The following is a 13,647-nucleotide window of genomic DNA, read 5'->3' on the forward strand; positions in this document are numbered from 1 at the left end:
GGAAAATTACGGCGTCGATGAAAACCAATTGGCTAGTCTGTTCTAGAGGACTTTCGAGCCGCGGCCCATGGATTATTATCAGAAATTCCTGGCTTGGAATTGTTACTGAGTGTGGGATGGGGTGCACCGCCGGTTGGGAATAGGCTCCAAAAACACGGAAGTGCCGTGCTGAAGTCGATTTTACCTTCCATTGTTCCAGTCGGAATGGGGTTGTCGATAAAATAAAGTAACATTCAAATATTGATACCGATATAGTTGACTGTAGCCCAGCCTTAAAATGGGTGACATTGTCCTTGTTTGATTTAGAAATCATTATTATTATTAATAGCAATAACAGCTGTAGATGCAACACCACCATCACCACCACCACCACCACCAAGACCACCACCACCACCACCACAACAACAGCAACAACAACTACCGCCGCCGTCGTCGTCATCATAACATTATCAACATCGTCACCATCATCACCAACGGTGGCAGCAGTAGCAGCAGCAGTAGCAGCAGTAGCAGCAACAGTAGCAGCAGCAGTAACAGCAGCAGCAGTAAAAGCAGCAGCAGCAGAAGGAGCAGCAGTGTCATCATCAGCAATAAAAGCAGCAGCAAAAGCACCGCCAGCACAATCACCATCACAATCACCATCACCTTCGCCTTCGTTGTGGTCGTCGTCATCATCATCATCATCATCACCACCACCAAACAAACCATCATCATCATCATCATCATCAGCAGCAGCATCGGCAACATAATCACCACTACCACGATCATCATCACCACCACCACCACCGCCATCGCTACCGCTGCCACCACTACTACCACTATCATCATCATCATCATTATTATCATCACCATCGACAGCGGTGGCAACAGCAGCAGCAGCAGCAGCAGACGTGGCAACAGCAGTAACAGCAATCGTTGTAGAAGTCGCTGTTGTTGATGTTTCTGGCGACAATTACATTAGACAAGTCGCAGTGTGTGTGTGTGTGTGTGTGTGTGTGTGTGTGTGTGTGTCCGTGTCCGTGTATGTGTGTGTCCGTGTGTGTGTGTGTGTGTGTGTGTGTCCGCGTGTGTGTGTGTCCGTGTGTCCGTGTGTCCGTGTATGCGTGTGTGTGTGTGTGTCCGTGTGTGTGTCCGTGTGTGTGTCCGTGTGTGTCCGTGTGTCCGTGTGTCCGTGTGTGTGTCCGTGTGTCCGTGTGTGTGTCCGTGTGTCCGTATGTGTGTGTGTGTGTGTGTGCGTGTGTGCGCGCGTTTGTGTGTGTGTCCGTGTCCGTGTGTGTGTGTGCGTGTGTGTGTGTGTGTGTGTGTGCAATGTGGCTGGAGTGACCAGGCCAAGCGTCAGCTGTCGTTGGATCGCTGCTAGACTAGTAAATGCAACATGTGTCTGTCGACACGGACTGAAGAGCAGAACGTACAGTACACACGCACACACGCACACACACATGCACACACACACATACACACACACACAACATATGCACACACACATCCAAACGGACATGCACGCATGTGCAGTTGTGAAAACTGTACCACGACTCAAACAGACACACAAACACACACACACGCACACACACGCATATACACACGCACACAAACATATGCAAACATGCACAGGCGCGCACGCACACTTACACTCACACACATATAACACACAAACACATATACACACACGCATACGCTCACACGTGCACAAACACACGCACACAACACACACATACTCAAACACACTATTACATACACACACACACACACGCACACACAAACACATGCACACACATATACACACATGCACAAACACACACACACACACACACACACACGCTCAATCACACGCACACATACAGACATACAGACACGCACGCATGTGCAGTTGTGAAAATTGTACGACTCGAACAAATAGACCCCCCCCCCCCCCACACAGACACACACACACACACACACACACACACACACACACACACACACACACACACACAAGCACAATTTAGTCTGTATGAACAAAATAGCCAACAGATGGAGACACATTACGTGCTCAATCTATCGTAAACACACACGCACACACATCTATAGACGTACAAATACACAAACACACACGTATACGCTTACATGTACACACATACGTATAAATGCTTTCTCATGCATCTATACATACATATATATATATACATACATACGTATATTATATATATATATATATATATATATATATATATATTATATATATATATGTATGTGTGTGTGTGTGTGTGTGTGTGTGTGTGTTTGTACAGAGACAAATATTTATTCATTAATGCATAAACATGCAAACGAAGACACGTAGACGCACATCTAACTGTTGCATCAGTACACACACATGCATGCACACACGCATGGAACTATACGCATTTGCGCACACACACGCATCCACACAGACATGAACAAATATTCACTTACGTATCTACAATTATATACACAAACGCCTAATAAATACATACTAATGCAGCTGCACACACACATGCACACATTCACTCAACACTCATACACACACATGCACGCAGATATGCACTTACTCATGCTTTTACACATACAGAGACACAGATGTGTTCTGATGCATCTACTCATATTCACATATACAGAAATGCACACCCAGCGGTGCATCTATTCACACATATGCAAATAGCCAAATATATACTGATGCATCTGCATACCTTCCTACCTACCTACCTACCTACCTACCTACCTACCTACCTACCTACCTATTTACCTACATACATGCATAAACATATGTACACGTGCATGCATTAATATTCACTGATGCAGCTAGACATCTATACGTAAATGCACACTATTACAAAGAAATGCTTCAATATGTATGCACACAAATATAGATTCATTAATACATTCGTATGCATATACGCAGCCACACACATGCACACTTATGCATCTACATACATACACACACACACGTACGTAAATACGTATTCATTAATGCATCTATATACATATACGCAAATACATATTTACATACTGTTGCATTGTGATACATCTACACGTATAGACACACAGTGGTGTTGTCTACACGCATATACGCCGACATAAATACACACACAGACACATACAATCACATACACAAACACACATACACACTGATGAATCTACACACGCACTCACTGTTGCATCAACACGCATATACTCAGAGTCACACATACACACGCACACACTCTCTAACGCGTCTACACACGCATATACGTACTTACGAATAACATACCGTACATATAGAATAGCTGTGTGCATATGTTGTAATGAGTCAGTCTGTGGCCAGTTGTGAAAATGTAGTTGAACCTGACAGTTAGTCAGCATACAGTGAGCATTACTAGATTATTCCTGATGGGAAAGACACGTCTGAAATATATATACAATAACGTCCTTTAATGGGCATAACAACCACTGCTATGTCAAACATTTTATCCTTGTCAACAACAAAAGTCTGCCAATGTTTCTACGCAATATTAAATGTATATAAAAATGAACATAGAAACATTATGGCCTTGAGGTGTTGATTAGTTCCGTTCTAGTAGTCTTTAAGGGGTGCAAATCACTCAAACCATTTCATTATACTTCATTTTCTATACAACACACTAATTAAATTAATGTTAATATATTTAATTAGCATATTAAATATAGTAAGCATCAAATATTTAACTTGTAATATTGTTGTTGTTGGCACTCCGTCGCTTACGACATCGAAGGTTCCAGTTGATCCGATCAACGGAACAGCCTGCTCGTGAAATTAACGTGCAAGTGGCTGAGCACTCCACAGACACGTGTACCCTTAACGTAGTTCTCGGGGATATTCAGCGTGACACAGTGTGACAAGGCTGACCCTTTGAATTAAGGCACAACAAAAACAGGAAGTAAGGGTGAGAGAAGTTGTGGTGAAAGAGTACAGCAGGGTTCGCCCCCCCCACCCCTGCCGGAGCCGCGTGGAGCTTTAGGTGTTTTCGCACAATAAACACTCACAACGCCCGGTCTGGGAACCGAAACCGCGATCCTATGACCGCGAGTCCGCTGCCCTAACCACTGGGCTATTGCACCTCCACTAACTTGTAATAGTTATGTAGTGAAAGAAAAAAGACTTTGGTACAATGACTTGTAGTATCGCTTCAATTGTTTAAGCAAGTGCGTGAGGCAACTCTGGCCATGTTTTAGACTTGTGACACTTCCTCAGCGAAGTATAGATTTCACTGTACTTGCCGATATAGTGATGTCTTTTCCTTACAATAAATGTCCTTTGAATTTATTTCCTGGTCTTACTAAATTAAATATGTTAATACTGGCTTAACTGTTTTGTCTGGCAGTTGGCATCTCTGAATTATTAACTTCAGATATCTATATTTAATTTCACTTAGACGCTCACACTAACTGGTCCACATTGTAAATCACAAAAAGCTTAGTCCCCCACTCCGGAAGCACTGCACATGTTCAACCATTATGTAGAGAAAGGAGATAGTAACTTAGTTTTGTAAGGATATATTTTCAGTGCTCAATTTTAAGTGTTAAGTTTCACAATGGAGATCCCGAAGATAGAAGGATCCTCTCTTCTTCCACTCTTCTTGTCTCACCGTTTCAGGGCTTATATTATCTACAACGACCAGTCGTTTTATCAACTCCCTCCAATACACCTCTGTGAACGTATTTTTTCCAGCAGTTGTCGATCAAGAACAACATCAGTCTGACCGGTCTCGGAGGGTCTGTAAGAGCCATGGCTACTGCTCGTTTCTTTCAGTCCACACTAACAGAGAAAAATCATCTCGTCAGGATTGCATCATCTAATGTGTCCACTTTGCTTACCAACCACATGGTCCTGGGTTCAGTCCCACTGCGTGGCACCTTGGGCAAGTGTCTTCTACAATAGCCTCGGGCCGACCAAAGCCTTGTGAGTGGATTTGGTAGACGGAAGCTGAAAGAAGCCCGTCATATATATGTATATATATATATATGTATGTATGTAAGTGTGTATGTCTGTGTGTGTGTGTGTGTGTGTGTGTGTGTGTGTGTGTGTATGTGTGTGTGTGTGTGTGTGTGGTGTGGTTGTGTGTCTGTGTTTGCTCCCCTAGCATTGCTTGACAACCGATGCTGGTGTGTTTATGTCCTCGTAACTTAGCGGTTCGGCAAAAGAGACCGATAGAATAAGTACTAAGCTTACAAAGAATAAGTCCCGGGGTCGATTTGCTCGACTAAAGGCGGTGCTCCAGCATGGCCGCAGTCAAATGACTGAAACAAGTAAAAGAGTAAAAGAGTAACACAGCAAAACACGGTAGTGACTTATGAAAACGTTTAATATACTTTACAGTATATTATGGTTGCATAACGAAATTCCGTGCCCCTACAAGTTATTAACCTTATTTTCAAGGCCGTATGTAGGATAGGAGGGAGATTTGATAGCCATTTCTTGTAGGTCGAGTGGCTATGTAGAAGCTCTTTGTCTGGTCAAGAAACAGAAGTGTTCTTTTAGCAGATATGAATCACTAATTGACGCATTACACTAATTGCTTCATTCATTTGCGTTATTTCCGTTTTGTATATTGATATATGAATACGTAACATAACAATAATAATAATAATAATAATAATAATAATAATAATAATAATAATAATAATAATAATAATAATAGCAATGATAATAATAATGATAATAATAATGGCGACAATAATAAACATAGCAATAACGTCCTGGTGATCCATTCTGTTGTAAAGTAAATAATGCATTTGTTATTGCTGTCACATAAAACACATCAATAGCCAAAGCAAAGAGAGGAGCCAATGAGAGAACTTCTATGTGTTCATGAACCTGCTAGAAAGAGCAGCTAAATCTCCTGATATAAAGGAGGTTTTGTAAAATGTCGTGTACGTTCAAATGCCGCGAGAAGTATATGACCAAATGAAATGGTGCACAAATATTATTGCTGCTGCTTTTATTGTTGTTGTTGTTGTTGGTATTATTATTGTTATATGAGGGCGCGTGGCTTAGTGGTTAGGGTATTCGGCTCGCGATCGTAAGGTCGTGAGTTCAATTCTCGGAGAAGCGTTGTGTCCTTGAGCAAGACACTTTATTTGACGTTGCTCCATTCCACTCAGCAGGCAAAAATGAGTTGTACCTGTATTCCAAAGGGCCAGCCTTGTCATATTCTGTGTCACGCTGAATCTCCCTGAGAATTACGTTAAGGGTACACGTGTCTGTGGAGTGCTCAGCCATTTGCACGTTAATTTCACGAGCAGGCACATCAGGTATATGCATCACAATCATATGTGCGCGACATGGTGACCTTATATTAAGATAAACAACGCATGACCTAGCAGGTGGGGCCCGGTTAGAACTCTCTTCAGGTTGAGTAGCCCACCACACTCAAAGATCCCTGAATGAGGATTGTTTAAAGGTGATGAACAAAACACCTATGTTTCCAGAGGTGAATTATTCAAACCCCAAAGAATTCCTCCCCCACTACTTCTGCTCGTGATCACAGATGCACATATTGTCAGCCACAATGGGAGATGATTTGATGATAGTGGCGTTGGTTGTAGTAGCAATACTGTTGAGACGATGACGACGGCGACGACGACGACGACGACGATGATGATGATGGTAGTAGTGATGATAATGCTGATAGTGCTGTTGTTGTTGTTGTTGTTGATGGCGGTGGTGGTTGTGGTGAAGTGTTAACGATAATCGAAATGATATAGAGACGACGACGACGACGACGACAATGTTGATGATGATGATGATGACGACGATGATGATGATGATGATGATGATGAGGAGGAGGAGGAGGAGGAGGAGGAGGAGAATAGTAATGATGATGATGGTGATGGTGTTGTTGCAGTTGTCATTGTCACCCTCGTCGTTATTGTTGTAGGTAGTGGTGATTGCATTGGTTGTGGTGGTGATGATGATGATGATGATGATGATGATGATGATGATGATGATGGTGATGATGATGATGATGATGATGATGATGATGATGATGATGATGATGATGATGATGAAAATAAGGATGAGAATGATTAAACAATCGAATCAAACGTATTTCGTTTATTTTATTTCTAATAAAGTGTTAATGAGTATGGTATGCTGTACGGAAGTAGGTCAATCAACTTGACTGTATATAATTAGCACAAATGGCGGACTGTTGCGATCAATAATAGATTTCATGAGCTTTTTTTTTTCTTTTGTGTTTCTGTTTTTTTTTTATGTCATTACAGTGATAAAGATGAATCATCAGAAAAATTTCGAAATGACATGGAGTATGATACTTTTCTCTTCTGCAACATGTGGAAGTTTATTAAAAAAGGAAAATGGTTTCCAACAGCCTGAAATACGACCTCAACAGAAAAGTATATTATAAACTGCTGAGTTGAAAAAGAGTTTTGCTTGAAAATAATTGCTGGAATATATATTTAAAAAACTCTGGTTTCATCCAGGACAGTTCAGTATCTGATGGAAGTTTAACTGAAAGTGGATGTAATGAATGTTCTTACATTCGGCGAGCTGGCAGAAACGTTAGCACGCTGGGCGAAATGCTTAGGGGTATTTTGTCTGCTGCTACGTTCTGAGTTCAAATTCCGCCGAGATCGACTTAGCCTTTCATCCTTTCGGGGTCGATAAATAAAGCACCAGTTACGCACTGGGGTCGATGTAATCGACTTAATCCGTTTGTCTGTTCTTGTTTGTCCCCTCTATGTTTAGCCCCTTGTGGGCAATAAAGAATATGAATGTTCTTTCACTTTCGATTTAGGTATAAATAACAGTAGCGCAGTTCTTAGTAGCCAAGGGAAATATTCTTAGCGTTTGAAATGTAAATTACTAATCTCCAGCAGTGCTTATTTTTTTAGACTAAAGTTTACTGAGGAATATATCCAAAGGTTTTAGCGTTCGCTTGGTTCGCAAATTAATTAAATTTACCAGATACACGAGACCATCATAAAGGCCTGTCATGATTATTATACACCATTAGTAAAAGAGGTGCAAATGGAACTATGTCATTTCATCAGCAATTTTATGCCCTACATTCTAAAGCCACCGTGAAATTGTATTTCTAGTTACTGTTGTTACGCTTATAACTAAATCAAGAAGACTGATTTTATACCTTAGACACATTTTCACTTCCTAGTTCAGTTACTAATTAATGTCGTGCCGTCAGGGTTTACTTCTGAAATGAAAATTACTTTGGGGTATGCCTAGAGATTCTAGACACCACTGTGCATCTAGTAAATTTAATTATGTAAAATTAATTAAATTTACTAAATACGTGAAACAACTATAAAAGTGTGTCATGTTTCTTATGCAACCTCATTTTGGACAAAGAAAGAGGAAACGTTTTTTCTATTTCCATGTATTGCTATCTTTTAATGTTTTACTATCGTTCTTTTTTCTCGAAGGAACAACTGAGGAAAGCACGTTATATGAAGAAACATGTTTAACTCAGTAATATACACAGATTTACATTATTTAGATTATTTACATTTGACGGATATTTGTCCTCATCTTGTTTGTTGTTAATACAACGTTTCGGCTGATATACCCTCCAGCCTTCATCAGGTGTCTTGGGGAAATTTCGAACCTGGGTTCGCATTCCTAAGGGCATATGGCGTAGTGGTTAAGAGCGCGGGCTACTAACCCCAAGATTGCGAGTTCGATTCCAAGCAGTGACCTGAATAATAATAATAATAATAATAATAATAATAATAATAATAATAATAACAACAACAACAAAAACAACAACAACAACAACAACAACAACAACAATAATAATAATAATAATAATAATAATAATAATAATAATAATAATAATAGCATAAAAAATACCGAAACGTTGTGTTAAAAACAAACAAGATGAGGACAAATATCCATCAAATGTAAATAATGTAAATAATGTGCATAATTTCTCATCTCTTAAATATAGAACTGTAATACATATATTTGTTTTGTATTATTGTATATATTGTATGTATTCCGAATTCCTAAACTTTTTTTCATGTTTATAATATAGAGTAAAGTTGCTGCTCTGATTTTATAACAAAAATTATTCCTAAGTATTTATTGGGCACAACCATCTCCATTAACTGTTGCACTTCACCTATTTTAAAAATCAGAAAGCGTGTCGTTCATGCAATTATGACACGTACAATAATCTTGTAAAGCAATGGATAAATAAACTATCGTCTCTGTGAAACCGTGACAGTGTTAGGGAAGTATATCTGGGAAAATTGGAGGGTAACATGTTAAAATTGCAGAAAGAAATATCATTATGTAATATATTATGTTCATACTGTTCAGCTAGTATTCCATCCGCTACAAGACTTTGTTCTAATATTCAAACAAGATATTTATTTATCGTTCATTATAAACTTCTTATGCAGCAATTTATTTCTATTTTTATTAGGGTGTTCTGTAAGACAGTGTGTCAAAAACAACAGCTCTAAGCTACAGGATTTGCTTTCGGAAAGGTAGTGAGCAGGCAGAATCGTTAGAACCTCTGGAAAAATACCTTGTAATTATCTGCTTCGGTTCTTTTCGTTTTGAGTTCAAATCTCGCTGAGCTCAACTATGCCTTTCATCCTTCGGGGTCAATAAAAATAAAGTGCCTTTTAGTTACAGGGATCGATGCAACTGATTATCCCCCTCTCCTTAAAATTAATGGCTTTATGCCTTAATTAGAAAGAATTTTTTGTACTTCTTTTTGTAGTACATATACTAAAATTAAAAGGATTTCACATTTCGGCACGGGCGACGACTTTGTTTTTGATCTTATACATACATACATACACATACATATACATACACACATATGTATATGTATATATATATATATATATATATATATATATATATATATATATATATATATATATATATATATATATATATATATATACATATATATATCTACAGATATATACATACATATATATGTATATATATATATATGTATATATATATGTATATATATATATATATATATATATATATATATATATATATATATATATATATATATATATATATATATATATATATACAGATATATACATACATATATATGTATATATATATGTATATATATATATGTGTATATATATATATATATATATATGTATATATATATATGTGTATATATATATATACAGATATATACATACATATATATGTATATATATATGTATATATATATATATATATATATATATATATATATATATATATATATATATATATATATATATATATATATATATATATATATATGTATATATATATATATTGTATGAATAGTTTAAGAATTACGGTTGCAGACTCTATGCGTGCAACCATATTTGAATTTATTCGTGTGTGGACTGACGTGCTTCTTCCTGCTTGTGTATTTCAGAAGATACAAAATATTTATATCTATTTCAATAAATTTTTTCTAAAGAAGATAATGTCTTTTGCAATAACCGTCTTAAAAATGTTTTTTTTAAGATAGGTGTGGCCTGAGTGACACACAAATGATAATATCAGTGTCCTCCCTTCTGTCTAACCCTCTGATCTCCGCTGTCTGTAAACTATTTAAACTATTTAACCATTTCAGTCTTAATGACATCCACATTCAAGCTGCCTTACTAAAAAAATATGTCTTAGAGATTCATATAACAAACTGAAAAGTACATGACTTAATATGTTTATCAATTTGAAGGCAGCAAGCTGGCTGAATTGTAAGCAATTCAGGCAAAACGCTTAGCGGCATTTCGTCCGTATTTATGTTCTGAGTTCAAATTCCGCCGAGGTCAACTTTGCCTTTCATTTTTTTCGGTGTGGATAAATTAAGTACCATTTGAACGCTGGGGTCAACTGAGAAATTGGATAATCAACTTACTCACTCCCCCGGACTTCCTGGCCTTGTGCCAAAATTTGAAACTAATATGTTTATCAATTTAATATACACTCTAAAACACCCAGGAACAACTCGTAAATCTACTTTAATAGATATGTCAGTAGATAGAAGAAAACCTCTTGATAATCCTGAAATAGAACACAATGTGTGACAAGGCTGTGCCTTTTGAATTATGGGTACAATTCAGTGCCGCTTACTCAACGAGTTTTTATACGCTTCTTTACGTTATGATTTCAACTTTTGGCAAGTCGGAGAGCCGGCAGGATCGTTAAGGTGTAGCAAGAGTGCTTTGCGGTACCTGTTTTGATCCTGTATGTTAGAAGCCCAAATCTCGTTATTCGTCCTAAATTTTCTAAATGCAGTTCTCTTTACTTCTCGAAGAAATGAACGAAAGATAACATATATACATATATATATATATATACATATATTTATACAAATATTCGACAGAACAGTAGACTGCCTGATACCAGAAGTGAGAAAGTCGATATACATCGACCTCCAGGCAAACAGGCGGCAGTTCTGAGGAGAGGGGTCAGTCGATGGCGTCTATCCTAGGATAGGATGAAAGGCAAAGTTTACCTTAATGGAATTTGGACTCAGAACCTGAAGTCGGGACAAATATCGCTTTTACCCGAAGCATTGATAATGATCATAATATATTTGCTCGTCTTTCCTGTAGGGGTCTACAATAATAATGGTTTCAATTTTGGTATAAGGCCAACAAGTTCACGGATGGGGATAAGTCGATTACATCGATCCCAGTGTTCAACTGGTATTCATTTTATCGATCCTGAAAGGATGAAAAGTAAAGTCGGCCTCTGCAGAATTTGAACTTAAAGACGTAAAATCGGAAGAAATGACGCTAAACATGTTTTCCAGAGGTGATAACGATTCTGCCAGCTCACCACCTTAGCATCTACTATAATAATACTCTTATGTTTTTCTCCGTCACAATATATGAATGAGAAAGGAAGGGGTGACAGATGAATAAAGAAAGAAGGAGTAATGATAAACTGATAGTGGGAGCGTTTCAATCCTGTGTGAGTATATAAGTGTGTATGTAAAAGGGAGGTATGTGAATGTTTGTGTGTGTCTGTGTGTGTGTAACAAACGATGATCGATGTCACATCTCAAAAGACAACCACCATGTAACATTGACAAGTGTATTAATTTGATTGACCATCCATATTTATATATAAAATACCACAATTAGCCGTCATTTTTTAAGGCACGGAGTCAGATAGTCTATAATAATAAAGGGGTCAGATTTCGGTACAATGCCAGCAATTTTGGAGGAGGGAGAAAGTCGATGTACCAATGCTCAACTGGTACTCATTTTATCGATTCCGAAAAGATGGAAAGCAAAGCTAGAAGAAATTCTAACGAAGCATTTTCCCAAAGCAATAACGATTCTTATTTCTTTATTGCCCACAAGGGGCTAAACATAGAGAGGACAAACAAGGGCAGACAAAGGGATTAAGTCGATTACATCGACTCCAGTGCGTAACTGGTACCTAATTTATCGAAGGGATGAAAGGCAAAGTCGACCTCGGTGGAATTTGAACTCAAAACGTAACGACAGACGTAATACCGATAAGCATTTCGCCCGGCGTGCTAACGTTTCTGCCAGCTCGCCGCTCAATGCTTCTATAATAATAATAATTTCTATTATAGTCACAAGGCCTGAAATTTGTAGGGAGCGGGTAAGTCGATCACAATGACCCCAGTGCTTGATTGATACTTAATTTATTAATCCCGAAAGGATGAAAGGCGAAGTGGGTCTCGGAGGAATTTGAACTCAGAACGTAAAGTCGGAAGAAATGCTGTGAAGCATTTTTCCTCGACGCGGTAACGATTCTGCCAGCTCGCCGCCCTAGCGTCTACAATAATAATAATAATAATAATAATAATGATTATTATTAACGCTTGTTGCAAAGGCAAATGACTTCACTATAGTATTCCAGCTCTGCAGCAATAGGCTTCAATGCACAATTAAAATAATGTATTGTTGTTGTTGTCGTCGTCGTCATCATCATCATCGTCATCGTTGTCGTCGTCGTCGTCGTCGTCGTCACCACCACCACCACCACCACCACCATCATCATCATCATCATCATCATCATCATCATTCAATCCTCGTCAACTTCAACACTAGCTTCACTAGATAATTATTAAATAACATTACTCCATCTAACATTAGTCGACATTATAAAATGTCCTCTACTCAACATTTTTACCATTTTTTGAAAACTATCGCTGACATCTCTTAAAACCTTGACAACGATGACTCATATATTTCTGCTGTCAAGAAACCAGTTTTTATTTGCTTACAACATGTACACTGCTTATTATGTTATATACACAGTGATCATCTCCCCATATACTGCTTATTTATTCATCTGCGTATTTATTCAGTTAGAAAATTGTGTACGGCAATGTTTGTAGTGGTAAAAATCTTTTGTGCTATATTACGAAATGTCGAAAAGGCAGTGGATTGCCAGAAACAACAGACAGGCGAACAATAATGCCATTGTAGTATTAAGTTTTGTTTTTTTTATGTGCAGAGTTCGAATCTTGTCGGGTCAAACTTTGGTTTTCATTTTTCTGAGGTCGGTAAAAATAATTGCCAATGAAGTGTGGTGAAGTCAATCCTGATCTTTTTCATTTGAAGATTTAATTATCAATGGATTCCTTTCAAATTTACCACACAGATGTAGTTTTGCATGCTGATGATGAATAC

The sequence above is a fragment of the Octopus bimaculoides genome, chromosome 2 (assembly GCF_046866305.1).
Source record: "Octopus bimaculoides isolate indiv1 chromosome 2, ASM4686630v1, whole genome shotgun sequence".
In the NCBI taxonomy this organism is placed as follows: domain Eukaryota; kingdom Metazoa; phylum Mollusca; class Cephalopoda; order Octopoda; family Octopodidae; genus Octopus; species Octopus bimaculoides.